This window comes from Felis catus, chromosome A1 (genome assembly GCF_018350175.1).
Source record: "Felis catus isolate Fca126 chromosome A1, F.catus_Fca126_mat1.0, whole genome shotgun sequence".
In the NCBI taxonomy this organism is placed as follows: Eukaryota; Metazoa; Chordata; class Mammalia; order Carnivora; family Felidae; genus Felis; species Felis catus.
Genome location: NC_058368.1, coordinates 197,008,886 through 197,036,847, shown reverse-complemented (window position 1 = coordinate 197,036,847; position 27,962 = coordinate 197,008,886). Strand labels below are relative to the sequence as shown.

The window sequence follows — 27,962 nt, the reverse complement described above, 5'->3', positions numbered from 1 at the left end:
GAAACCCTGGATTCAGGCTCTACACCATCACCGCCTCCCGTGTGACAGGACAGGCCCTTCCCCTCTGGGGCCCGGGACCTCCTTTGCACAACCATGGGGTTGGCCTATCAGGGCCCCGGCTTTCTGGAGAGGGAATTTGCTTCCTCCTGGTCCCCTGTCCCCTGCCATTCCTACCAGACCCTGGACCTCAGGAACCGGGACTGGTGTCTTCCCCACCGGGGGTTCCCAGAAACATCTCAGAACTCCCTCTCCAGTCCTGGGGCACTGGAGTGGGGAAAGAGGAAGGAAATTCTCACACACAGCAAGCTCCCAGGGAGTTTGCTCGTGTTCCCAGGCTGACAACTGGCAAGTCTCAGAACTCCGTCCCCCTTCCTCCTCCTCCTCCTCTCCCTGCCTCCCTCTCTCCCGCGCCCCCCCCCCTTCTCTGGCTTAATGACTTCCACATGGGCTCTGGCAGCTGGAGCCAAGCCTCCCAGCATTGTCTGAAATCTCCAAATTTAGAAGAAATATGAAAATTGTCAACCACTCCTTCCTTAGGGGGTAAAAGCAACATTCGGCACCGGGGGCAGGTCAAGGCGAGGCGGTCACGTGGCAGGCGCCCGGGCCAATGGGGGGCCCCGGGAGGACTCAGCACCCGCCTCACCCCAACACCAGGCTCGCCTCTTCAGCTCATATAAGGTAAAAGGCAGAGGGCCCCTCTGTGGCCAAGGAGCAGCGGGCAAGGGGCTGAGGGGAGGGGGGCCCAGTGCCAGCCGTTTAAAAATGCCCCGTGGCGGTAAGGGGTGCCAGAGGCCCGGTCAAGTTAGTTGAGAAGCAGTGACGCCCCCAACCGTCCCCTAAATGGGCTGCCCCCCCTGTCCGGGCCACAAGGAGCCACACCTGGACCAGACCCCAGGAGAGGTAAGAACCAGTGGCAGACATGGCGTCTGCGAATCAGGGGGCATCTGTGGCATCCGCCGCAGGGGCATGCTGTAGCCAGGGGTCTGGTCCTTGCTCTCTCGCTAACCTGCTCTGCGCTTCCACCTTTCCGGGCCTCAGTTTCCCCATCCGTCCAGGGGCTGGACTGGACGATCTCTGAGTGCTCACCCTGCCCTGACCGGATGGGCGGGGTCTGTGGTCCAGTTGGCCCGGAGGGCTCTGTGGCTGTGGTTAAGTGGGGGGTGGGAGCAGAGCGAGCGGTCGGCGTTCGTGTCCTGCCGGCCCTGGGCCCATCTCCCCGGCTTCTCTGGAGACACTGCTTCTTCCTTGCTCTGGGAGGTTTGATTTCACAGTTCTAAAAGCCTGGGGCTCCTGGCAAGGAAAGCTGTTTTCAAATAATGGTTTCAAGAAGCAAAGCCGAGGCGAAGCTATGTCAGTGCAGGCTCCAGCAGACCGGCAGAGGGGCGGGGAAGGCCAGGGTGCCGGCTGGGGACTGGGGACGTGGGCTCCAGCCCCAGCTCTGCCTCTCACTGCCTGGCCCTGTGGCCCTGGGCAGGCACCCTACCCTCTCTGGGCTGCAGTTTCCCATCCGTACCACGAAACCGTGGGACAACAAGGTCTCCATGCAGGATGTGGCTTCTGGAACCCTACTGCAGCCTAAAGGGCAGCCAGTGCCGGAAGTCCCCCGCCCCCCACCCGAGTCCCTGAGCTGAGAGTCCACGCAGATGCCTGAAGCCCATGGGAGCGTTCAGAGGTTGAGCCTCAAGTGGCGGAAAGGAGCCGAAGGGTCTCCGACTGTAGGTTTGGCCGGGGGGGGGGGCCAGCCCACAGCCCCGAGGCCTCAGGATGAGCCTGGCCCTGTTGCAGCCTCTGGTGGGGAAGGGGCTGATCTCTGGACCAGGGGGTGCAGGGCCTCGGGGTGCCATGAGGGCCGAACACACAGCAGAGGGTTTCAGCAGGGGTGACGCGGTGTGGTGGGGGCCTCGGAGGAAGGCAGCAGACACGCGAGGCAGGGCTGTGCAGGGGCAGAGGCCTGGGATTGGCACCGGAAGGTGTGCAGGCAGTATCGCTCTTCTGAATATGCTCTGACCACATCTGGGGCCCAGAGTGGAACACAACCCTCCAACACCAGCCCGCCCACCACCTTTGCTTACCCCACTCTAGTCACATAAGACCTGAGGCCATAATGGTCCCAAAGGAGACTCTGGAATCCAACTTCCCAGACGCGTGACCTTGGGCGAGTCACTTGCTATCCCCAAGCCTCAGCTTCCTCCTCTATAAAATGAGTATGGTTCTGACGTCACTTGGTTGTCATGAAGAGAGAGGGACACAGGCACCCAAGAGCAGGGTAAATGGGGCTGGTGTCATGTTACCACCGGACCCTACTCCTCTCGAGGGGCAAGATGACCTTAGCTCTGTTTAGAGAAAAGTGGGAATGAAACTCAGACAGGGAGCGCTCAGAGTTGCTGAAAAGAGAAGGTACAGCAGGTATGAGTTCAAAGGCCAGAGGTTAAGCCGTCGGTGGGGCCCCAGGAATCTGCATTGCAAGCTCCTGGGGGGAGCTCCCACACATGTAGAGTTTTGTGGGTTTTTTAATTTTTTTTTAAACATTTATTTACTTTTGAGACAGAGAGAGAGTATGGGTCATAGAGAGAGGGAGACACAGAATTCGAAACAAGCTCCAGGCTCTGAGCTGTCAGCACAGAGCCCGATACGGGGCTTGAACTCACGGACCGCGAGATCATGACCTGAGCTGAAGTCGGACGCTTACCGACTGAGCCACCCAGGCGCCCCTGTAGAGTTTTAAGAATGCTGTGAGACCAAGCAGCCAGGACCCTCACAAACACAGCTGAGGGAACTGGATCCAATAAGAGAGCACTGCTCTAGGTCATGCAGAGAGCCGATGACAGGGCTAGAACAGAAGCAGCCGGACTCCCCAATCCCGGACTCCATGGTGGTGGTGCAGATACGAGAATTATATTGCGATTGCCATGGTCCAGCCATTACCTAAGGTCTTTACATGAAACAATTCACTAAATCATCACAACAACCCTGTGAGGTAGGCGCGATTATGATCCCCATTGGACAGATGAAGAAACTGAGTCGTGGAGGCTAAGTGACTTGCCTAAGGTCACCTAGCTCGCGAATTGTTAAGGCTGGACATGTATTGTGCCAGCTGCCCCAGCTGCTCTCTCCCCCCGGGGTCTCCCACCCCCTGCCCCTCGGCCACTCCACCCCAGAACTTCCTGCTGACCCTCCAATGTGGGGGTGACCTCGTGAATATACATGGAGGATTTCCTGGGAGGCCAGGTACCAGGCTGAATCACTTGCAGTATCATTTAATCCTCCCAGGATTAGCCAGAGGCAGGAATCAGCATCATTTCGTTATCCCTAATTTATAGAGTAGGAAACCGCTGGAGCTCACCCAAGGTCACACAACTAGGAAAGTGGCAGAGGGGATTTGAACCTAGTCCGCAGCTCCAAAATACACGCTCTTGGCTTGCCCACCGCAACACCTCGAAGCAGGGAGGAGGGATCCCATTTCAGAGAGGAGATTGGCTAAGACGGTGATCTCGCCAGAACTTGAAGCCAAGTGTTCTAGTTCGTTTCAAAGCCACTGTTTTTTCCTCAGCCCCACGGCTGCCCCAGGATAGAAAGGACTTTGTCCCGACTCGCTAAGAGCCACACTGCAGCTCTCTGGGCAAAATCAGCCCTTTCCCAGAGTGGCCAGTTGTGGGAAAGAGCTGACACACATCGCTCTGGGGAATAGAAAGTTCCAGGCCCAGTGTCACCGCGAACCCTCGGGGCTGTATCTGATTCCCCGTGCGAGTCCTGAGGAGCTAGGGAGATGGTCTCCGAGGTCCTCACCGCTGGGCTATGCCTGGGTCCTGCCTCAACCACTGTCTTCCAAGTGAATAGTCCCCAGGGCACAGGGCAGTGGGGTCGTGCAAAAAACTGTGATGAAGGCTTTTTCTGATGGTTGCTGTTATGACTACGTTTGTCCACGTCTCCTGGTGCCTGTGAGCCGGAGTTTCTCTGGAATTTATACCTTGAGAGAGAGATTGCTGGGGTTTGGCCTACATGCCTGGTCAACTTTACAGGAGAGCACTGGCTCATCCTCCAAAGTGGCTGAATCAAGTTGCACTCCTACCAGTTGCATACAAGCATCCCCCGCCTTCACAACACTTAAAATGGTCGGATTTCTTTTCTTTTCTTTTTTTTTTGGGGGGGGGGGAGAGGGAGAGCGTGAGCAGGGGAGGGGCAGCGCGAAGCCTGACACAGGGCTCGATCTCACAATCACGGGATCATGACCTGAGCTGAAATCAAGAGGGGAGGCTTGACTGACTGAGCCACCAGGCGCCCCCTTGAGTTTACTTTAAAAAAAAAAAAAGGATGAAAAAGAACAAAACTCTGCTCGCCGCTGTCCACATGGGTGTCTAGAAGGCCGCCTTCCATGCGCCAAGCCGCAGAGCACCCTGGAGGCCCTGGGGCAGGATGAGCACTGCTCACGCGGCCTTCCCCCGGCCCAGCGGTGTGAGGCGGCTACGCTCCAACCAGAGGCCGCCTGCCCGATCATCTGCAGGAATTTGGGGGAAAGAGCCCGTGGGGGCTGCCATCTCCGGGCGGCCTGTCTAGACAGGCCCCGCGGGACTTGACCACACATACGAGGGCCACAGAGGCGGCCCCCTCCCCGCTTGCAAAAGAGACTTATTGGCAGCCACGCTTCTCCACCAGAAACCTTTTCTCCAATTCAAAACCTGCCTTAGCGCACAGCATGAATCACCTATTCCCATGGCCCGTGGAGACCAACTCATCCGGGCCCCTTTTGTCCAGATGAGGAAACTGAGGCCAACTCCTGAGTGAAGGGGCTTTCAGAGGTGGGGTGATACTCTTTGCCCAGGTGAAGAGGGGACTGGGATTCGGCGGGGGGGCGGTGTCAGATGGCTGCCAGAACAGGTTTAAAATACAAGAGGCTGGTGGAGGGCGCCTGGGTGGCACGGTCAGTTAAACCTCCAACTTCGGCTCAGGTCGTGATCTCACGGTTCATGAGTTCGAGCCCCACGTCAGGCTCTGTGCTGACAGCTCAGAGCCTGGAGCCTGTTTTGGATTCTGTGTCTCCCTCTCTCTCTCTGCCCCTCCCCCGCTCATACTCTGTCTCTCTCTCTCTCTCTCAAAATAAACATTAAAAAAAAGAAAGATGCAAGAGGCTGGTGGTTAAAGGTGCCGAATGGCAGTCAGGCTGCCTGGGTTTGAATTCCAGATCTTTCTCGTAGCATCTGTGTGACAGGGGGCGTGATAAGAATTCCTGTCTCCTCAGGTTACTGAGTTGCCTGGATTAAACGGGCTCAAACGCATGAGGCCCTCAGATCAGTGACCGGGCACAGAGCAAGTGGCCGGTAACAAATAACTGCTAAAATGTGCTAGGAGCCGTCCAGCTCGTCCACACAGGGTCTGCTCCAGGACCCCCAGGGCATGCCTGAAACCGCAGGGGGCGCTGAACCCTGTACATATTGTGTTTCTCCTATGCACACCTACCAGTGACAAAGTTTACCTTAGAAGTTAGCCACAGTAAGACGTTAACAATAACTAATAACACAGACCAATTATCACAATGTATTGTAATGAAACTTCTGTGAGTGTGGCGTCTCTCTCAAAATATCTTATCGTACTGCACTCACTCTCTTTGTGATGATGTGAGAGGGGAAAGTGCCTACCTGATGACACAGGCGCTGTGACACAGCCTTAGGCTGACCTTCTGAGGCGACTTCGGAAGGCGGGTCACCTGCTTCTGCACGGACCGCCATTGAGCGCGGGTAACTGGAACCGTTGTACTCAAGGCAGCTTCTTTGGGAGGGAAGGAGGCGCCGTAGTGGGCTCCAACTCTTCCTTCCCTCGGGGGGGATAAACTGCCCTTGTTCTTGCAAAAACACCAACTGCCGCCTGCCGAGTCTTCCCAGGCGCCCAGCCCTTGGCCCCTCTCTGGGGTCCCAGAGGCTCAGAGAGAGGTAGTCATTTGCCTGAAGTCACACAGCTCGTAAGAGGCCAAGCTGGAGCTCAGACCCAGGTCTGGCTGGCTCCAGGACCCCGTGCCCGTAGCTCCAGCGCCGCCCCACTGAGTCAGCGAGCGAGAGTTGGCTTGCCTGATGGGACCGACTAGGCATTTGGAAAGGAGACCGTTTGAAGCCTGGTGCCTCCTTCTAGGTTAAGTATTGTTATGGTGAGGGGATAGATGGAGCTCCCCCTGCCCCACCCCCATCCTCCCCCCCTCTCCATCCACACACTTGCTCAAGGGCAAAAATGCAAACCTTGGCCAAACCATCCTTCTGGCCAATGAGCACCCCGTAGTGTGGACTGAGTACCCTTGGGAGGGCCCATCAGTCCTGGGTGCCCCTCACCCAACACCACCCAGCAGAGATTTGAGGAGGGGGCAGTGAGCCAGACCAAGGCTGGAAGAAGCAGCCTCACCTCAGCCCTCCCTGAGCACCGGTATGGGCCGCAAGCCTAGGTCCCTTCCTGAATGGCCCTCCTCTGCCCCAAGCCATGCTTCCAGGGAGAAGGAGAAGCCCCGAACTGGGAAACACACTGGCCCCAGTGACCTTAACTGGGACACTGCTCAACTGCCACTAGCTTCCACCCTGTACCATCTTCTTCCTCCTTCTCCTCCCCCCTCCTCTCCTCCTCCTCCTCCTCTTCTTCCTCCTCCTCTTCTTCATTCGGCAAACAAGGATGGGGCTGAAGTGTCCAGAGGGAGGCTGCCGCCTCGGGATGGCATCTGTAACAGCCAGGGCACCACCCCTGGCTGGTCTGCCAGGCTCAGAGGCCACTGGCCTGTCTCCCCGGAGCCTGCCAGACCTCAGGCATGTGACCTGACAACCCCATTGAATCCAGGGGTGTCGGCTGAGATAAACTGGGGCAAGATGGTGATAAAGGGAATCAGGCTAGGACTCGGACCCCAGCTCTGCAGCTAACACACTGGGTTAAGTTCCGCTGTCCCTCCGGGCCCTTTAGGCTGTGATGCTCCATGATTTGGGCTGGAAGGGAGATCGCTTGGGTCATCCCATGGGTGATGGTGGCTGCCTGGACTGTCAGGGAGGGAGAACCTGGAGTAGGGGTGGTCGGAGCAGCATGGCATGCTCTGGATAGACAGCGAGGAGAAGGGAAGGCTTTCCACGTCGAGAGTTCTGTGTGCGAAGGTATGGAGGCGGGACTAGGAGGGCATTTTCAGAACAGCAAACAAGCGCATTTGACCGGAACGGAGGGTAGGTCTAAAGCCGGGTGAGATCTGAGGCTGGCCAAGTGGGGAAGGTTGGACGGCGAAGCGGCCTTAATAGCCTGCAACCAAAATGCCATTAAGTGGTAGATGTCCTTCTTGGTATCTGTCTCGGGAGGGAGTCCCTTTCTTTATTTAGCCTGCTTGTATCCTTTCCCCAACACCGTCAGGCCAAGAGCCCCAGCGCAGGGGAGAGCCCTGGGAATTCGGCATTAGTGACTCTGAGATATCAAATAATGGGATAGGAGACCTGGGGTGGGATTAGGAAGGGTAGGGAGCCCGAGAGCTGTAGTCGCCATGTTTAAACCTCCAAAGAGCTTTCTAGGGAACAGACACTTGTTCTTTGTAACCTTAAAGGACAGGACATGCAGTCCCAGAGGGGCAGGTGTCAGTGGGAATATTAGGAAGGAGTCTCCAAGAGTCTGTCCAAAGAGAGATGAGGTGATTGAGCTCCCCATCCCCAGAGGTATGCAAGCTCAGCACGGACACTGTGGAGAGAAATCAAGTTAGAAGAGTTTGAGCCTCGTGGCCTTTCCCACCACCAGCCTGGAACTTCACATCACAGCCCTGGCTGCCTTGGGACTGAACTCCCCTGCTGCCTGGATGTCGGATTCCCAGCTAGGCATGACATCAGTTCTGCCCTGACTTCACAAAGGCCCTCTGGGGACCCTCCTCCCCTCCACTTCCTTTCACCCCACTGCTGCTTTTTGTCCTTCCCAGGGAACCCACCAGGCCTGACCAGGGAGACCTGGAGCCTGCTTGTAAGACTGGGTCTCCAGGGAGCATTCAGCCGATGGCCTTCCACCCCAGCAAGAATGAGGCAGAGGGGGCCCGGGTCCCTGGGAGCTCTGTTCACACGCCCCCAAGAGTCTACATGGAAATTCCAGGAGGGTCACAGGGAAGCTTCCAATTTAGAACAAGACGCTTTATTTTTGTCCCTATTTCTTTCCTGTCCCTCTTTTCCCTTAGCAGTGGGTGGGGGTGTCACAGGAGGCTGTGAGAGGAAAGCAAGCCTCTTTGGGCTGAGTCACAGAAAGGCTGGGTGTGCAGAGATGGGCCGTGGGCAGATAGGAAGGGGAACCACATAGGGCAGCCGTGTGGGAAAGAGTAGAGAGAGGCCAGGGCAGAGCCACGGGGACAGCCGGGCCTCGGCAGTGACACCAGAGCTCCGTGAGTTCTGGGTTCAGGCTGGGGTCAGAGAATCAGCCCGGGTTCAGAATTGGGGTTCCCAGGAACCTTGGGCACTGGGTCCCCACCTCAATGGACTATAAAGCTACAGAGTAGTACTGAATCCCTCTCGCTCACCCTGGCGATCCTAGCAGAGGCTTAGTCATCATTCCTGGTGTTGAATTTTAAACTCATAGTGTCATTATCCTGTTAGAGCGAAAAGGGACCTAACAAGAGCGTGTCATAGATGTGGAACCTTGAGGCCAACAGCGGGGTGGGGTGGGGGAGGGACTTGCCCAAGATCGCACTGCCAGGGTGGCCGCCTAGCCCGGTGCATCCTTCTTTGCCTCTTCCCTGCCTGTATCCAGAGATGGAAGCTACGATATGGTCCTCAAAGCCAAGGGAAGGGGACAGAAGAGAGGCAGGTGCCCCCCCCAGGACATAACTATCCCCAAGAAGTAGTCAAAAGATGACGGTGTATCTTGAGTTCGAACTGCTCTGCTCAGGAACACTCTTTTCCTGTCCAGAGATAGTCCCTCACGTTGTCAGCTGCTGCAGACGGGGGGCCTCCTGCAGAGGAAAGAGCCCAAGGCTGGGAGGGGAAGCCCTTGGTTCTATTCTTGGCTCTGCCTCAACCCTCCATATGACCTTGAGCATGACCATGAGTATGAGGTCTTTTCTGGCCTCAGTGTGTTCAGAGCGGGGCTGGACCCAACCAGCTTAAACAGTCAGAGATTCCACCCATGATCTGCCTCAGTCTCCCCTCCTCTCTCCCTGTCTCGATCCATCTAAGCTTTTGCCTGAGCACAGGAAGTCAACCAGGACGAAAACAGCAACCTGCAGATTCCCCGCTACGGGGAGCAGCATCCTCTGTGCCCAAGCTCTGCTGTCCAGCCTCGGAATTCCCAGAGAGTCAAGAAGCTGGAACGGCCCTGAAGATCACCCCAGCGGGGGAATCAGAGACCAGAGAGGTTCAGCATATTGCTCAAGGTTACACAGCAAACCATGTGCAAATGGGAAGTGGGCCCTTGGGTCCCCCGATGCCCAGACCAGTGCTCTCTCCACTAACCACGCTGCCCTTTAGAGTAGTGGGCATGTTAGCCATCCACACGTGAGCCTGGGATCTATTTACCTTGACACCCCAAACGTCCACACGGTCTCTTTCCCTCTCTGGGATGCAGTTTCTTCTAAAAACAGGGAGATGGCGTGGACCAGATGTTTCTCTAAGGTCTTGCACTCCATCACTGGGGCTCCACCAGGACCCCAGGGCTTTCCAGTGTGGCCACCCCAGCCCTCTCTTCACAGACGATGGAGCTACCCTCCTCCCACTCCCCCCAACCGGCCAGGACATCCCACCAAGTCACAGCCCTCACCCAGACTGTCCCACCCTGGACCCCAGGGCTGGGCCTCATCCAGAACTACAGGCTCCTGGCCCAACTCCCCCTCTGGGGATCTGAATTTTTCTTACCATAAAAGGGCAAGCGTGCCTCTCTCCCCGTCCCTGCTGCCAGCCCCGCTGGGGGAAAAGCTGAGCTATTTTTAGAAAACTCAAGGGTTTGCTCCTGGACTTGAGATGGAGCCTGTGGGAGCCTGCAGCCCGGGGAGCCCCTTCCCCATCTCCCTCGCCCGCCTTCTCTCCCTCTGCCCCTCTTCTCACCCCTCACCCCGTCTTCACTCGCTTTCTTCCTCTCCCTGCCTCTCTCCCTCTTGCCCTTCGGTCAATGACTCCTCCCTCTTCCTCCCCGTCTCCTCTCTCTTCTCCCCCATCTCATACACAGCTCCCCTCCCCCCCCATCCCCTCCTTCAGATCCGGCTTTTGGAAGATGGAGAAAGTAACACATCTTCACCCCCATCCCCTTCTTAAACACTATTTACAACATAAATTCCAAACATCCGCCATCTGGTTCTAGGAAGGGCCAAAAGATATTTAGAAAAGGAAGTCATGATTATTCCATCTTCAAAGCCAAAGGAACTTAAAGGCCCCCTCTCTCCCGCCTCCCTCCCAGGGCCTCTTTGTTAAGATCTAACAGATTAGGATCCCTCTGTGAGTAGAAAGAGCCAGTCCCAGCTGGGCCTCGGACTGCATCACTTTGAGCGGGTTGCTTCTCCTCTCCGTACCTCGGTTTTCCTCATCCGAGCAATGGGCGCGAGACGAGGTTGCCTCCAGCACTAACGTTCTGAGACTTTGAGTCCTGCTGCAGAAAAGCCACCTGGCCCAGGTCCCTGTGGCCTGCTCTGGGCTGAGCATAGGGTGGGCTAGCGGGGGAAGCGAGTCAGAGCCAGCGGGGGAGTTCCAGCCTCAACCTTCGGTGCCCCTTCCCTCTCGCTCCGTGGAGATCCATGCAGACCGTCCACCTCCCAGCACACTGACAACACTAACACCAAGGGGATGGGCTGGGGTCAAGCCATCCCCCCCAGTGGGATACCATGGAGTCCGGTCCCCTCCCCACCACATCACAGTGAGGCCCAGAGAGGGGAAGGCTCTTTCCGCAATCACACCGCGTGTCCACAGGTGACCTGGATTCTAACCGGCTGCTCTTCCCAACCAGCACGCTCCAGAAGAAACCAGCATTTGTAGTATCCAGAGAGCGTCGCTCAGAGCCAGCAAACCGGGACCCTGGAGGCCCCACTTCTTTGCAAAGTGGACAGGGCAGAAGGGAGAACTAATCCCTTTACTGCGGTTGGTTGGTTTTAAACAGACAGCACGGGGGCGCCTGGGTGGCGCAGTCGGTTAAGCGTCCGACTTCAGCCAGGTCACGATCTCGCGGGCCGTGAGTTCGAGCCCTGCGTCGGGCTCTGGGCTGATGGCTCGGAGCCTGGAGCCTGTTTCCGATTCTGCGTCTCCCTCTCTCTCTGCCCCTCCCCCGTTCATGCTCTGTCTCTCTCTGTCCCAAAAATAAATAAACGTTGAAAAAAAATAAAATAAAATAAACAGACAGCACGCTAGGGAGAAGTACTAGAGGCATAACGAAAATGGAAAGCCTCCCTGCTTCTGGAGATGTGCACCTTTGCCGGGGTCCGCACACCTCCGTTTACTCTGCAAATGCTTCTTTGCCCACAGCCCCGTGTCCACCTCAGTGAACACAGGCCTGACGAAACGCCGTGAGACACTCACCCAGGCTGTCGCTCTATAAAAATGGCGCCGGGGATAGTCGGGTCTCACGGGGCAGCCGTGAAAACGCGTGTTGGGCTGGCCGAAGCCCATCCTGAGCCTGACGCTCACCGGCCGTGTGACCTTGAGGGAGCGCTATGACCTCTGCGAGCCTCAGTTTCTCCGTCTGGAAAATGGGAGTGAAAACGGTACACAACTCCTCTACGTGATTGTGAGAAAGCCAGTGCAAAGCACTTAGCGAGCGTGGGGCGCGTCGAAAGCTCTTGTTAGGATCACAGCAGGTCCCGGCGTAAGTGGGTGGTGGCTACTGTAACTGTCACTGTGTGTCCCTGCCTTTGTTCTCACTGGAAGGTCACGGTGAATGAGAAGCACGGGGGTCCTCTAGCCCCCAACCTCCCGGGGCCTGAGCACCAGGCTTGGTATTAGGGGCCAGGCAGGTGGAACCCCCTTCCTCTCCCTCTCTTCCTCCATCACTCTCAGTTCAGCCTCAAACTGCATTCCCAGGGCTTGCTCAAAAGTCCCCAGCAGCAGCCTTCCCTGGGGAGGAAGTAGGGAGCGTGTGAGGCTAGTGAACTCCGCTGGGGTGTCAAGGGGGTGGGAGGGCGCCCTGGGAAACAGAGGCCCGGAGAAGCCGCATCACAGAGGGGACATGGAAAGGGGCCCCACGTGGTGGCTCCCACCCCAGCATCCACATCTTCTGTGGATGCCTCTCTGGACCTTTGCCCCCATCCTTCCTGCTTCCCTCCCTCCCAAGCCTATGCCTCACTGTGGGTCCAGCCCCGGGCTCATAATGGAAACGCAGCCATGTATGTGGGCTCCCTACATGCCAGCAACTGCGCCTGCACTTGACACGGACCTCAGCTGACCTTCACAAACAAGCCTGAGGTCGGGGACCAAGTTCAGAGAGGTGAAGCCACCAGCTCTTGGTCACACAGCTAGAAAGAGCTAGGGGGAGGTTCGGTGCAGACCTGCCTGGCTGCAGGGCCTGGGTTCTCTGTTCTTTGCAAACGTATGGTGGAAATCCCAGGACCCTGGAGTCCAAGGAGGACACAGGCTGCAATCCGTGTACATGCGTGAGGGAGCAAGGAAGGGGAGCTGAGGGCAAGGAAGCCCCTCCAGGGGGACCTGGCTGTGGGCACGGTTTCCTGTGCTTGCGAGGAGCTTCGAGCTCAGCCCTCTCCCACTGTGGTGCCATCTGGCTCCCAGATGTGGCCCATTCCCAGGCCCTCGTGTTTCTTGGAAGTGAGCAAAGCCAGCAGAGGGCACAGCGGCTTTTGCAATGACCGTAACGATGTGAGCTTTGTTTCGGGGTCATCCAGCAGGCCGCCGCTCAGGCTGGATGGAGCGTGAGCCGCCCTGGGTTCAAGCTTCCCTCTGATTCTTGCCAGTGGATGACGCTGGGCACACTGCAGAGCCACTGAGAACCTCGGTTAAGCGGGGAAGTTACTCCTACCCCTGGCGGAGGTGGTACCTTCAGTTATGGAAGGAAGCACTTTGCAGGGTGAAAGCCTTGTGCAGCTCGAAGCGGTCACGGGCAGCCCAAGGGCTGTCCCCTCGGCCTTGGCCACTGTGGTAACCCAAAGTTTGGACCTACCCCTAAATGGCTGCTTTCTGACGTCTGAGGCCGGAGGTGGAGCCATTGGTCAGAGGGTCCTCTGGGAAACTTTCTTCCAGACCCATTGTTTCGCGTTGGGGCCTTAGTGTGCTGGGAAGGGACCGTGGCCCCTGCTGCTCTTGAAGCTTAGAGCCGCTCAGAACACTCCCTTGGAAAGCCGGGCAGGTAAAGTGGGGACAGTGGCTGCCTAGGGACTGGGGAGCAGGCTCTTTGGAGCGTGGAAGATCCTAACAGCCTCAGCCTCAGACTTCTGGGGACCAAGCAGGAAGCCAGGCCCATATTCAGTCCCTCAGAGCCCGGAAGCCCAGTCAGGACCTACAGACGGCAGGGCTCTGGCCACAGGGCTCCCCAGCCTCCTTCTGAAAGGCTGTATCTTTGTTTCTTTCAGGCAAGGGCACTGGCCGGTGGGAGCCACTCTTGCAACGCTGACATTGGACGAGCAAGCACCCCAGAGAGGGCCTCCTGAGGACCAGAGAGGAGGGCAGGCGGCAAAGGCCCTGAAAACAGAGCTGTGAGTGCCTCCCCCACGCCTTCCACAGCCCCAGCCCTGCCACTGGGGGCTCCCGCAACAGCCCTGCGCCCCAGGATACCTCCCCATCCCGACCCTCAGAATGACCAGGAAACCAGGCCTTGCACTGGGAAGAGTCGAAGGAAGGCCCTGCTGACGGAGGGGGTGCGGGCCATCAAAGCTGCTACATGTGGGTTGTAGGAGAAAAGAAGTGAAGTCAGAGAAGGGAAAACCAAGCCGGAGCTAGAAATCCACCCCACCCTACGCTCCCTACAAGCTAGCAAGGAAAGCCTCTGCGCTACGGCGAACCACAGCCTTGGGGGAGGACAGCAGAATTCCCTGGGAAGGAGTACACAGGGTGGGGCTCTAGAAGCAGACAGACCTGGGCGTGGTGAGCCTGGTGATAACCAGCTCACAGGGCCTCGAAAGGGTCTGTGAGGTCAGGCGTGTGCCCGCTGCTGGGCACGCGGCGAAGCCCAAGAAACCCGTCATAGCTTTCGTCCCTTCTACCACATTCTTCAACACTCGCCAGCTTTCACTCCCCGCGGGTGGAGCAGGCAGGGGTGAGGTACCAGCTCCCTGAGGCAGGTAGAGACACGGAGGCAGAGAGAAGCCGAGGCGCTCACTCTCAGAGCGGGGTTCTGGCACCGGGTCTCAGGAGGGTTGGAAAAAGCGGACAAAGACCTGATGGCGGGAGAGGGGGAGGCAGGGCTCTGGCAGGGAGCTGACGCTCCAGGACAGGTGACGAGGCCCAGGCCTGGCTTATATAACGCAGCACACCTGTTCACCTCTGCACACGCCCCACGCTCGTTTGTGCGAGCAAACGTGGGCCCCCGCACAGCACACGCCCCCGGGCCCTCACTCGCTAGCCAATGAGCGTCAGAGCCCTGGCCTGAACAAATTGGATTAGGAGGGCTGCAGACACATCTCCCCGCTCCTCCCCTCCCCCCCCCCCCCCCCGCCTGCACTGTCCAGCTCCGACACTGAGCAGACCTGCGGGGCGGCCAGCTGCTGTCCCTCGGCCACGCTGACAGTCTGTCCTCCATCCTGGAGACCTGCCCCTGGGCCCCCAGGAAGAGGGCCGGGGGTCTGAGAGGATGCCGGGATGACGGATGGGCTGGCCCAAGAGCACACAGGATGTCGGTGCTTGTGCAAGGCTCGTCTCTGAGCTGTTCCCAGCAGCCCGTCCCCTCCTCCCCTCCCACCTCCCTTCCCAAAGCCTCTCCCGTGATCACTGCCGCCAGGGCCCAGAGCCCCGGCTCCCAGCAGACCCATCCTCGTCAGTCCCACAGCTGGGCAGGCGAGAACTGGTCAGCCTGGGAGAAGATGGCCTGGGGACAAGACACAAGAGAGAGAGAAAAAGGAGCTTATGAACAGAGACAATGCCGATTATAAAGGTGACATCTCAGTGCGTTCTCGTGCATCGTTTTGTTCCATCATGAGAGTGGCCCTGGGAGTTGAGAGATTGTGCCCATGGCACAGATGTGACTGCTGACGTCTGCTATTCAGGGATTCCACAGCTCCCCTTTCGTGAGCCCTGAGTCTGCTCCAGCCCCGAATGGGGTGCTGGGAACACCGGGATGAACGCCTTGGTGCGCCCATCGCTAAACAGGTCAGGCTCCTTTGGGCTTGGCCGCTGGGCACTGGGGGGCCCCCGGTCTTCTGAGGGAGCGGCACCAGTAGATAGATGCCTTTTGCATATGGCACAGGTGATCGGCTGAATATTACAGCGAGAGCAGCCTTGGCAAGCAGCCCATTCCAAACACAGACCCTGAAGGCCGACAGCCCCAAGTTCAAACCCTTAGTCCAGCTGGCCTCGCCAAGCCTGTTTTCCCTTCTGCGAAATGGAGGTACAGAAGCTCCCCTTCGTGGGACTCACCATGAGGATTAGTTAGTGCTTTCCATACCCTCATTTGACACAGGGAGACACAGAGGTGGGAGAGGGAAAAGGCCTGGCCAAGGTCACAGTGCGAGTTGGGGATTAAGTCGGGACCAGGTAGAAACTCTCTTCCTCCACCCCTCATCCCAGTATAAATCCTCCCCACGGTGGGGGTGGGGGGGTGGGGAGGGGGCTGGCTGGCTCAGTCCGTTAGGTTAAGCTTCTGACTTTGGCTCAGGTCACGATGTCACAATTCGTGAGTTCGAGCCCTGCCTCAGGCCCTGTGCTGACAGCTCAGAGCCTGGAGCCTGCTTCCGATTCTGTGTCTCCCTCTCTCTCTGCCCCTCCCCCGCTCACGCTCTCTCTCAAAAATGAATAAACATTAAAAAAAAAAATCCTCCCCACGGGCTCCACCCCAAGTAGCCTAGAGGCCACGACAGGCGGCTAAGCAATAGAGGCAACTATGGAGACATATCCTGGGACCCACCCCGTACCTTCAAGCCCTGCCGCAGCCTCGGCAGCACCAGAGGCCCAGGTGCCCAGCAGTGGCCCCCAGCCCTCAGTGGTGGTGGAGGGTGGGGGAGTGCAGTGACAGTGACGGCTCTGGCCCAGAGCAGCCTGCCCATATAAGGGAAGGAGCTGGGGAGGCCTCCTCACTTGGGCCTGGCGAGAAAACCCAGACAGCCACTGTTTATTTTCTCCTTCCCAGCCTCCCCAGAGCTTCCCAAGAAGACAGAGGCTCCCCCGGGCTGGGCTTGGCGACATTTCCTGAAGACAGTAGGGAGCAGTGAGGGGAAATTGGCCCGTTTCTGGGAGCAACGTCGCAGATTGCCAACAGCCGGCACCAGGTAAGAATCCGCCCGCTATGAGTCTAAGGCCACCTGCTCAAGTGTCTCCTTGGACACAGGGGAAAGGGAGCCACAGAGAGGGGAAGCACGTGGGAGAAGTGACCACACCGGTAGAACTCAGGTCTCCCAAATGGCCCGCTGTCTCCTGACTGGGGACCAAGAGTAAGAAGGAGCCTCTGGTGGGGTAAGTGGAATAGGAGGGCTGTCGACCTCCTTCTCATCTGAAGGAGACCAGGGGTCAGGGCCAGCACTGTCTGCCTGCTGGACAAGTAAGAGAGACTCAAGGGAAGAGTTCTTGGGCAAGAGGACATGCTTCCTGCATCTCTGCCCCTCCTCCCAGCCTACCACCTCCTCCTCCAGGAAGTCCTCCCAGCTCCCCCCCTGGGGCGGGAACCTCTTTGTCCTCTAAGACCTTGGCAGTCCTTTCTTAGGCTGTCCCTGGTGCCACTTGGATCTGTGCCCTATTCACCTTGCCAGGGACATTCTTCTTCCATCTCAGCCTGACTGCACTCCTCCAGGGCAAGGACATCAGTCCCACCTCCCCTCGGCACATAGAAGTCACCCTAGGCTTGCTGGATGGGGAGGTGAAATGGTGAGACCCTGTCTCAAACCCAAAGGATTGGTAAATTGGCCAGGGGAGGAGACATTCGGCATAGAGGTTAAGACGAGGGAGCCGGGGTTGGCTGTTCTGAGTTAGGAACCCAGCTCAGCTCCTAACTCCGTGGCCTTGGAAAATTCCCTTCTCACAGAGCCTTGGGGATACGAGGGGATTAGCACAATTAAAACAGCCAACAAATGACTGTCCTTATTACAGTCGGCGTCACTGTGATTTTCCTAGCTACAAGGAACGGAAGTACGCAGCCTATAGCCAGAGGAGAAGCAAACAGCTTCCCCCAAAGGCTGCTCATGGAGCCCTGTCCCTGCATCACTTTCTCCCACGGGAACATGGGCCTGCCTCCCATCTACTTCCTGTTTCCATACCCAGGAGGGGGGCTCTCTCGGCCACAATATTCGGAGCCTAATGGGATGTGCAGAAACAGCCCACGCCTCCCCTGGTTCGAGCCAGGCTGTGCCCACAGAACCATCTCCTCCCCGTCCCAGTCCCCCGCGTGGAGGTCACAACATACCCCTGCCGGCCTCACCAGCTGTCCTGAAGGTCCAGCGTCACGGGGCGCAGCTCCCCGAGCTGCAGTCACGCAGACGCCCCCTTTCGTATTTTTGCCACATCTGCAAACCGGCACAATAGTTTTACGTTGAACACGAGTCACTGGCAATAGGTACGTACAAATCGCTACCGTTCATGAGAAACTCTAACACTGCTCGTGACGAGGAGACGAAGGCAAGAAAAAGCAGAGCGAGCCCCAGGCGGTGTGACTACCGTCCCCCTGGTACGTGGCTTGCAAGGGCCTGGGCCTGAGGCCTGAGACCCGAGGGGAGGACGCAGGGACGCCAAAGGTGGGCAGCTGAAGGCTTCAGAAAGAGTTGTGCAGCAAGGGACGCGGGAGGCTGGCTTTATCAGCTTGGTTCCCGGGGCCCTGGAAAGTTCACTTTGTCGGGACAGCCCCCGGCCCCCAGCTTCTTACTGAAACCTTCAAGCTGTCAGGCCCGGCACGTTCTCTCGCAGGGCTGGTGGCAGAGTGGCATGGACAGGCTGTGGGCGGCCCAGGACCCCGAAGGTGGGTTGTTGGAATCATTCCCCAGCTAAATGCAGTTTGGGAAGAGTTCCTACAGGAGAATTCCATATTAGAGAAAGGCATTTCTTTGGCTGGGAATACCTCAGGTTGGGGCTGTCCCTCTCAGGAGGCCGTGGGGACTGAGCTGCTCCAAGTGGCAGACCAGAGAGAGAGACTCTTTTGATTTGGGCCAAATTTCAGATTTCTGATAGAGGCACAGGAGATACATTTTTTTTTTCTTTTTTTTAAGGAAGTGTGTGGTTTTTTGCTCTCTGCTAAGGAGAGGATACCCACTGCCTCCCCTCTTATGCCTTCAGATATCTCTGAAAGTATACGTCATGCACCACATGTCGCCACATATCAAGGCCACCACAGTAGACATCCAGCAACGCAGGAAGGTCCTCTGGGGGTTCCCCGAGAACTTGGCGGGGCAGGAGGGACCGAGGGAGCTCTGCCTGCTCACTCAGAGGTTCCCACCCAAGCCCGCTCTCAACAGAAAAACAATTTATCTCCGTGGCCATTCATTCATCCACCAAATGGCATTCCCTGGGGCCCAGTATCACATACAAAGACCGCAGCAAGGACACCCCTAAACCCACAAATGTGGGTGCTCTCCCTGGGGAACTGGATACTAGCCCAGTCGGGCCCAGATGCCATTTGCAGCCTGACCCCGGAAAGAAACAGATTGAGGAAAACAATTCAGCCATTCAACCAATGCTTAATGAGCGTCTACACGGGGGAACCTACCTTCAGTGGTGAGCCCAGCCAGCCGGGTCCCTTCCCTCACAGGTGGGCCACACAGCCCACAAGTGGGGGAGGTCGGAAAAGAGAATTGCACACCACGTGTGACACAGGATTAGAAAGTGGACACAGCATGTGTGAGGACCTTGACCAGGGCGTCCTGATGTCTGAGGCGGTGGAGGAGGGCTTCCCAGAAAAAGCAGCCTTTTGAGTAGGCACGGAGCACTGGGAGAGGAGTCAGCAGGGGGCGTGAGGGGGAGCACCCCCTAAGAGTCCAGAGGTGGTGGGCACCGGAGAAGAGGAAGAGGTCCTCGTGATCTTCGGTGAGGGTTTGGGAATTCAGCCGGAAGGAGGGTGAGCGCTTTCAGGCTCGTAAGCGTGGAGGCGATAGGAGCGTTCCAGAAGGATGTCTGAGAAGGATGGCTGGGGAGTCGGGAGGAGCCGGAGCAGGAAGTCCACACAAGTACCCTGAAGGTGCCGTCTGGCTCGAATGAGCAGCGGGTAAAGGTGGGGATGGGGCCACCGTATCAGGTGAGCCCAGGCTGCTCTGCAAAGACAGAAGCGGCCTGCCCAGAGCAGGGCTGGTGGGAGATGCGAGGGCTAACGGAGAAGGGGTTTCTCTTGGGGGTGAGGACGTGGTCTAAAATTAATTGCGACAGTGGTGGCACAACTTTGTGAACATATTAAAAACCATTTCGTCGTACGTTTAAATTGGGGGGGGGGCATGTGGATTACATCTCGACAAAGCTGGTTTAAAAAAAAGAAAAGAAAAAGAGGGGCGCCTGGGTGGCTCAGTCAGTTGAGGGTCCGACTTCAGCTCAGGTCATGATCTCGCGGTCCGTGAGTTCGAGCCCCGCGTCGGGCTCCATGCCGACGGCTCGGAGAGATGCTGTCTCTCCATCTCTCTCTCTCTCTCTCTCTGCCCCTCCCCCACTCGTGCTCTCTCTCAAAAGTAAATAAATGTTAAAAAAATTTTTTAAAGAAAAGGGAGGGCGAGGGTGGATGGCCCTCACAGAGGGCTCGGACGGGACAGGGGCGGGAGGCTCAGTGGGGGCACTTATGGCAGCGTCTGGCGGGGGGAGCCACGGGCCCCCTCACACCCCCTCTCCCGCCTAGGGTGGAGTGGCCGCCACACGCCCCCGGCACCCAGCAGCGGCGCCCTGTCCCCCAGCCTGAGGTGCAGTGCTGCATCTCTGGTCAGTTGGGAGTCTGAGATGAAGCACTGTAGCTCGGGAAGGGAGAAGTTGTTCTGCAGCTGTCAGCCCGGAAGCCGTAAGTGGCCGCTGTGCTCGGGGCCACCAGGAAGGCGGGGAGTGTTTCCAGCCTCCATGCTGGCAGCTGCTTGTGCTGAGGACGTTCCTGGACCCCAGGCCTGCCCGGGCCACTACCTGCTTCATGATTCGGGGCGAGTCCTGACCCCTCCGGGCGCCCCCGTTTGTCCAGCTGGAAGTGAGATGTTGGGGCATTCGGCGGCGGCCGTTATCCGGACAACCCCGCCTCTGCTTTCTGTCTCTGAGCCCATGGCACACACCGCTCATCAGTCAGGGCATCCTCTCTTGAGGAGTTCAGATGCGCCTTTCAAAATCCTTCCCAACACTAAGTCGTGGGTAGCTACAGGCAATAATGCAGAGCTGAAACCCATTCATCCTGTGTGGACTGGACGGACAATTCCTAAAAACCCTTGCAGAAAGACCGAGGTCCCGAGCTTTGACTCAGACGCCTCATCCTTTGAGTGCCTAACCTTGGCTCCAGGCAACGTCCGACCCGTCTCAGAGGCTTCAGGCAAGCATGGAACAGCAGAGGAGACTCTCTGGGCTAAGCACAAACTTATTGAACCTCCCAAGAAGCTTGGAAGGTGGCCAGTGTTACCGACCCCTTTTTACGGATGAGAAAACTGAGGCTCAGTTAAGCCGTTCCCCCAAGGCCACACAATGATCGTGTTAGTCAAGGTCGTAGCCTAATCTGTCCGCTTTCGGGGTCGTGTTCTTACCCAGTGCGTGTGATTTTGGAACCTGCGGGTGGGGGTGCAAGACGAGGACATGATAAATGAACCTGGTCTTCTCCTTACATCCTGGGTCACTTTCAGCAAAGACAGACCTAGCCGGTTTCCACGAATCCTATGGACTGCCTTACTCCACCCCTCCTCCCAAACTGTATCTGTCTCACCTTATCCGGGAGGTCCTCTCCTGTCCCATTTTACAGCTGAGGAAAGCTGAGGTTACGTGGTTTTGCTGGAGACGACCAGGGGAGGAAGTTGCTGGAGACTGAGAACCGGATCTGCCCAGGGTTTAGACTCAAACCCTCCCTCTGGCTGGAGACTCGGGAACACATACAGCCCCCCGTCAGTCATGGGTGGGGAGGAGGGGGACGGCTGGGATGCCAGATGGTTTCTGGTCAACAACACGGCCTTTGACTGCAGGGAAGGTACTTTCCAAGGGCACTCGAAGTTCCAGTCACTCCTTCTGGAGCAATCAGCCAGCCCTGCAATGCGTGGCATCCACACTGGCTTCTGCAGATGGGGCCGGAAGCCGAGGAAGACTCCCGCTGGTCCTTAGGGACGTGGCGGGGCCTTGGTGCTGAAGGCCCCTCTCTCACCTTGTCCTCACGGTCCAGTTTTCCCAGGAATCCCTTAGATGCTAAGATGGGGATTCCTGGAAATACTGTTCTTGAGGTCATGGTTTAGCAACTGGACTCACCTCCTTCCCACCCAGAGCTGTCCCCGTGGGACCTCAGCTCAGGCACAGGACGAGGCTCCAGGAGAAGGCGGTGCGCTGGAGGTAAGAGGGCTTGCACGCGGTGTTCTTGACCTTTAAGCTGCTTTTTCTTTCCATTTTGTCCGATTCGTAACATTCCTATGAGGCTGGATGTGGGAACTTCACCACCGCTGTACTCTTGGGAAATCTGTCGCGGCACTCGGATGAGGAGTGTTTGAACCAGGTCGCCGTAAAGTACATGCTTCTCCCGGTCCTCACCCCTGCCCCTCACCCCACTTCCCAGGGTGCCCTGTGGCAGGGACCACGATAAGGCATCTACCTAATGGATAAACTAATGAACGGACGTGAATTTATTTTAACGGTTTATTAAATCAGTTAGAGAAACTAAAAACCATAAATCTTAGTTCCATTTGGAAAGCAACCACAGAAAAAAACTTTTTTCAATCAAAGCCCAGAAGACAAAAGGCCCAGAGCGCCCTCTTGTGGTAATACCTGTCTCTACTTACTCCGGGAACACTGGGACTCTCCCTCACACACACACACACACACACACACACCCTGTGAATGCATTAGCCCATCCATCACCTCATTACCTGTGACGCCTCCACCACTTAGAGCTTACTTCTGTAACCTGGCTTTGTCCTCAAAGCTCTCAGTTGTGGTTGGTGAGGCTGACAGGTGAAATGACCAGCCCAAGTTCACCCAGGCAGCCAAAGGCACAGCCAGAGTTGATTCCAAGTTCGGTGGCCCACGGCGAGTCGTTAGCCAAAAGCAAAAACTACAAAAAAATAAAAATAAAGAGAAGCTCTGTCTGAACAGACGCAGGGAATGCCAGCGAGCAAATGCCCGAGACGCAAGGCAGTCCAGGCGCTGCACTAGAACTTTCTGCAAATTCTTCCTAGTGCTTTTCAATGGAGTTGGTGGGGACAGTAGGTGCCATGGCCCCAGAATCCTCACCTGCAGGTCTGATCCCTGTACTCCCAGGGACCAAGTGGCTCTCACCTGTGACCTGGCCTGTCTTCCCGGCAGGCCACATCCGAGACATTTAGGAAGGATGAGATCCCCTCCCCCTCATTCACAGACTGGAGCCGTCTGAGCACGGAGCTCACTGACTCTCTCCTAATAAATAATCGTAGCAGCTCCCACTCATTGACTGTTTGCAATCTGCCAGGCACCGTGTTAGACCCTTCACAGGCATTGTCTCACCCAGTCTCCCAACAACCCGGTGAGGAAGGTTCTGTCATTGACTCCATGTCACAGGCCAGGAAGGCAAGGCTCGGACAGGTTAAGAGACTCGCCCCAGATCACCCACCTGACACCGAGCTGGGAACCCACCACGTCTGTGTTTATACTTCTAACCTGCCCTTGCCCCCTCCCTCCCACTGGCCTGCCCTACCAGGCAGGGCTGTCTCCCCGGGGCTTCCCGGGGAGGGGGTAAGACAACCCCTCGGTGAGACCCAAGCGGTCGGTTCTGTGCCCCGTGATTCTAATAAAGTGCTGGACCCTCGACTTGTGCCCTGTTTGTTTCTTGGGAACACGGGAGGAGGGGGAGGAGGAGAAGGCGGGGAAGAAACCGACAGCCTGTTTCCGTGTGTTTGGGCTGTCACAGCAAAGTATCAGACTGGGGCAGCTAAGACAAGAGAATTTTATCTTCTCGCAGTTCCGGAGGCTGGAAGCGGAAGATCAAGGCGTCAGCGAGGTTGGTTTCTTCTGGGGCCTCTCTCCTCGGCTTGTAGGTGGCCGTGTCTTCGCTCTGTGTGTGTGTGTGTGTCCTAATTTCCTCTTCTTATAAACCAGTCATATTGGATCAGGGACCAACCAATGACCTCATGTAACCTTAATTACCTCTTTATGATTTTTAATGTTTGCCTATTTATTTTGAGAGAGAAAGACAGAGCGCGAGCAGGGGAGGGGCAGACAGAGAGGGAGAGAGAGAATCCCAAGCAGGCTCCGTGTCGTCAGCGGAGAGCGCAATGCGGGCCTGACCCCGCGAACCGTGAAATCGCGACCTGAGCCGAAATCAAGAGTGTGATGCCTGACCGAGCTGAGCCACCCAGGCGCCCCCTTAATTACCTCTTTAAAGCCTCTATCTCCCAATACCGCCACATTCTGAGTCACTGGGGGTTGGGATTTCAACATGAATTGAGCTGGGGAGGACACAATTGAGTCTAGAACACAACCCCAGCTGAGATAATCCCCAAGTGCCTTGGTTGTCAGCTATTTCCAGAGGCCAGCATAGACATCAGTCAGGACCCACCTCAGGGCAGTCAGAAGCCCCAGGAAGTTTCCATGCTATGTCTAGAAACTCAGCTGTGGCGGGGCGCCTGGGTGGCTTGGTCGGTTAAGCGGCCGACTTCGGCTCAGGTCATGATCTCATGGTCCTTGAGTTCGAGCCCCGCGTCGGGCTCTGTGCTGACAGCTCAGAGCCTGGAGCCTGTTTCCCTCTCTCTGTGTTTCCCTCTCTCTCTGCCCCTCCCCTGTTCATGCTCTGTCTCTCTCTGTCTCAAAAATAAACAAACGTTAAAAAATAAAAATAAAAATAAAATAAATAAATAAATAAATAAATAAATAAGAAACTCAGCTGTGGAAAGTTACGGATGGAAGAGTCCCACAAGGTAAGACCCCCTGGGGTGGGACCAACTCGTGAACTGAGGAGCCTAGCCACGGCCACCTCTCCCCTTCAGGCCCCCAAATTGTGACTGACCGGGTCCAATAGGAAATCACATCTCACACAGGTGTTAGAGTTCAGAGTGAACTCTGGACTGTAGCTGTCCCATGGGCATCACGGCCAACACTTGGGGTCATTTCATTTTTTTTTAACTTTTATTTATTTTGGGGAGAGACAGAGCAAGCAGGGGAGGGGCAGAGAGGGACGGAGGATCCAAAGCAGGCTTCTCACTGACGGCAGAGAGCCCCGGGCAGGGCTCGAACTCACGAACTGCGAAATCATGACCTGAGCCGAAGTCTGACACTCAACTGACTGAGCCACCCAAGCGCCCCACTTGGGGTCATTTAAAATGGTTTTTTTAGTGTTTATTTATTTTTGAGACAGAGAAAGACAGAGCATGAACGCAGAAGGGTCAGAGAGCGAGGGAGACACAGAATCCGAAGCAGGCTCCAGGCTCTGAGCGGTCAGCACAGAGCCCGACGCGGGGCTCGAACTCACGGACCGCGAGATCATGACCTGAGCCGAAGTCGGACACTTAACCGACTGAGCCACCCAGGCGCCCCTTTTCTTCTTTTTTGTATTATTATTTTTTTAAATACTTGGGGTCATTTTAAACACACTCCCCCTTTAGCGTGATCCTCTAAGCTCTGCTACATTTTGAGGGAAAAAATCCAACAACCTGAACTGACAATTCCCAAATACACAAGGCCTCCCCACGTCTCTCCTTTGCACCCCAGAACAGTCTGAGGGGAATGCCTGCAGGCCTACACTCCACTTCTGAGGGGCCCGAGATCCTGTGAGGGCCTCTGGCCACTTGGGAGCTGCAGGGAAGGAGAGGGAGAGGCAGGCCGAGGGCGAATCCCTACGATACACTTTCCTACCCCTCCGTATCCCTAAATACAGTCCCCACCCCGGTTTGTTCAGCTTTGAAACAAGACCCAGTCAGAAGCTCACCGGCCTTGTCCTTGCTGCGGTTCCTTCTAGAACTCCCACTCCACACCCTGGATAACTTGTCACCAGCTACGCTGGGGCCTTCCTGACAGGGTTCCACACGGTGGATTGAGATCACCGGGCGTTGGGGGGCGGACAGGAATTAATAGCAAATACCCAACAGAAGGAGCCCCTCTTTATTCACCTCCACACAACCCCCAGCCCTTACTGGGTGGGCACATGCACCTGGTGCTGGGACTGCAGCAGTAGACAAGGCAACCGGAGAAGTCCCCAGTTGTGAGGACGGACTCCATCCCACACACGTAAATACGAGATCCTGCGTTTCCCTTGCAGAATTTCAGCGCGGAGACCATTTCTGAACACAGCCCCAAAGTAGCAACAGCTGTCACACATCCCTAAATGCCACAGGCCTCTGTCCTGTGGAGAGAAGGAATTGGCACCCCCGGTGACAAGTCCAGGGAAATATCCCAAGAAGTATAGGCCCAGGCTCTTCTGACAGGAGAGTCTACACCTCCTTTTGCCGCTGGGAAGCCTGGACCTTCCTGCTGGAGGAGTGGCAGACGGGGCTTGACTGGGGCAAGGGAGAAAGGGCGCCCTCTTGTGGCCTATCTGGGAAAGACAAGTCTTGCTTAGGGCCTCCCATTATTATTTGTTATTATCAGTGATCATTAGCCAACCCATTTATGTAGGATTTGGCGCTCAAAATGCACCTCCCATCCATGATCTCATTAGATCCTCGCTGTGAGGTGTATATTGTCATCATACTTTTACAGAGGCCCAAAGAGTTTAAGCAATACTCGTTAAAATAATATTGCTATTATTACTAATAATAGCACCTGATTTATTGAGCCCTTACTCTGTGCCTGGCCCTGTGAATTTGTTTTATACGTATTGCCTCATTTATGAGATGTGTGGTGGTCCTTATGGTACAGATAAAGAACGGATTCCAAGCATTAGACACGTGTCCAGGGTCCCATAACTGGTAAATAGCTCCATCAGGAAGCAAACCCGGGAGAGTCTACCGGGGATAATCTAGCACCTGCCCCACAGCCAGAACCATTTCTCATATAAACTTGGAGAGAAGTGTGTCCAATCTGGTCTTCCAGCTCCCAGAAGATTCCCCAGCTGCCGAGGGGTGGGAAGAACGCCCTGGGAGACTTCATCCACCACGACTGAACCTGCTACAGATCCCAACGTACTGTTGGCTCCAAGGGCGTGCTGTTGGCCTTGAAGCCACAGCCCCTCGTGAGGAACCATCTTCTGCCTTCTGGTGTGCCCTGAGGAAACTGGCACCTTTAGCTCGGCAGAGAGAGATTTTATTTCCTGCTTCAAGGAGAAAGGCTCCCTGGCTCCCTGAGAGATGCCTCACTCAGGTGGGGACAGCAGAAAGGCACCCCGAAATTACTGCAGGAGGTGATCTGACGCTCAGGACAAAGGAGGTGAAATGGGATGCTCTGGTCCCAAAATAAAGGGCTTGAAAGAAAGCTGTTGACCTTGAGGAAGTCCGAGGGAGCCCAGGGGAGGACCGTCTGGACTGCAGGGGACTACCCACCCCAGCAGGCCTGTGGTCCTGGCTGGCGGCCTGTACAGGCCAAGGTCATGGCTGTGAAGGGGCAGTGGACAAGAAGAGGGGACCCAGGCTCGTCCCTACGTTTCAGATCCCTCTGAGGGTCATGGGAGCAAAATGGACACCAACCCGGCAGGCCAACCTGTGGGAGACCGGAAGGAACCACAGCGACATTAATTTAGAGACTCTCCCCTCTGACCCAAGCCATCCACCACTCCTACATCCCAGAACGGGGTGTTTCCTTGGCCTGCTCATCCCAGAACAATTTCTGACAAAGGGGCATGCGCATCTGCTTGCATACCTCCAGTGACAAGAACCTCATCAGCTCACCAGTCAGCCCTATGTCGTTAGTCAGCTTGGATTGTTAGGAGGGCCTTTCCTTGTGGGGGTGAAATTCTTGTTGTTTCCCCTGGTTTCTTCATTGCCTACAGAGATTTACAAACAGTAGAGCTGGCTTCCTTGGGCTTCTCTCCTGCAGGCTAAACATACCCAGGGCTCCTAGTGGGCCTTGGAGACTGGACTGAACTTTGTTTTTCTTGCTGCACAATCAAGCCCCGATTGTAGGACCCCTTCACGGGCACCTGGGTGGCTCAGTTGGGTAAGCGTCCGACTCTGGATTTCGGTTCAGGTCATGACCTCACTGTTAGTGAGGTGGAGCCCCAAGACGGGCTCTGCACTGACAGCGCAGAGCCTGATTCTCTCTCTCTCTCATCTCTGCCCTGTCTGTGCTCTCTCTCTCTCTCAAAATAAATAAATAAACCTTTTAAATTGATTTTTTAATGTTTATTTTTGAGAGAAAGACAGAGTGCAAGCTGGGGAGGGGCAGAGAGAGAGAGGGAGACACAGAATCAGAAGCAGGCTCTAGGCTCTGAGCCATCAGCACAGAGCCCGACGCGGGATCGAACTCACGGACCGCGAGATCATGACCCGAACCGAAGTCGGACACTTAACCGACTGAGCCACCCAGGCGCCCCAATAAATAAACTGTTTTAAAAAATGGTTAAGACCACCTTCTCATCTGTGGGATCAGAACCCCTTTGAGAATCTAATGAAAGCTGTCAACCATCTCCATGGAAAACAATGCACCTCCGCACGAAATGTTACGTATTACTTTACGGGGTCCACGGACTCTAAGAACTCTTTTTTCTTTCACGTATGTCACAGTTTCCAGGACGTGGCTGGCCTTCAGAATTAATTTATGTATCTGACACATTTGTATGGAGGCCCTCCTCCGTGCCAGGCACGCCCAGTTTCAGGTGCCCAGAGTGGAAGTGTGCACGAATGAAATCCCAGCTCCAAGAATTCACACTCTAGGGCAGGAGATAGACAA

At 56.3% G+C, this 27,962-nt stretch overlaps 1 long non-coding RNA gene across 3 annotated transcripts; it reads left to right on the top strand.

The window, feature by feature from the left end:
• Nucleotides 1-632: 632 nt before the first annotated feature.
• On the top strand, nt 633-19,560 carry LOC105260921. 3 transcript variants are annotated; one of them, XR_006585110.1, is made up of 4 exons: nt 633-900; nt 9,150-11,656; nt 13,472-13,594; nt 16,180-19,560. It is a non-coding gene; the product is annotated as an uncharacterized LOC105260921 (long non-coding RNA). The 3 variants fall into 3 exon arrangements; XR_002145000.3 differs by having other exon boundaries at nt 671-900; nt 11,418-11,656; XR_002144997.3 differs by lacking the exon at nt 9,150-11,656 and having other exon boundaries at nt 675-900.
• Nucleotides 19,561-27,962: the final 8,402 nt, after the last annotated feature.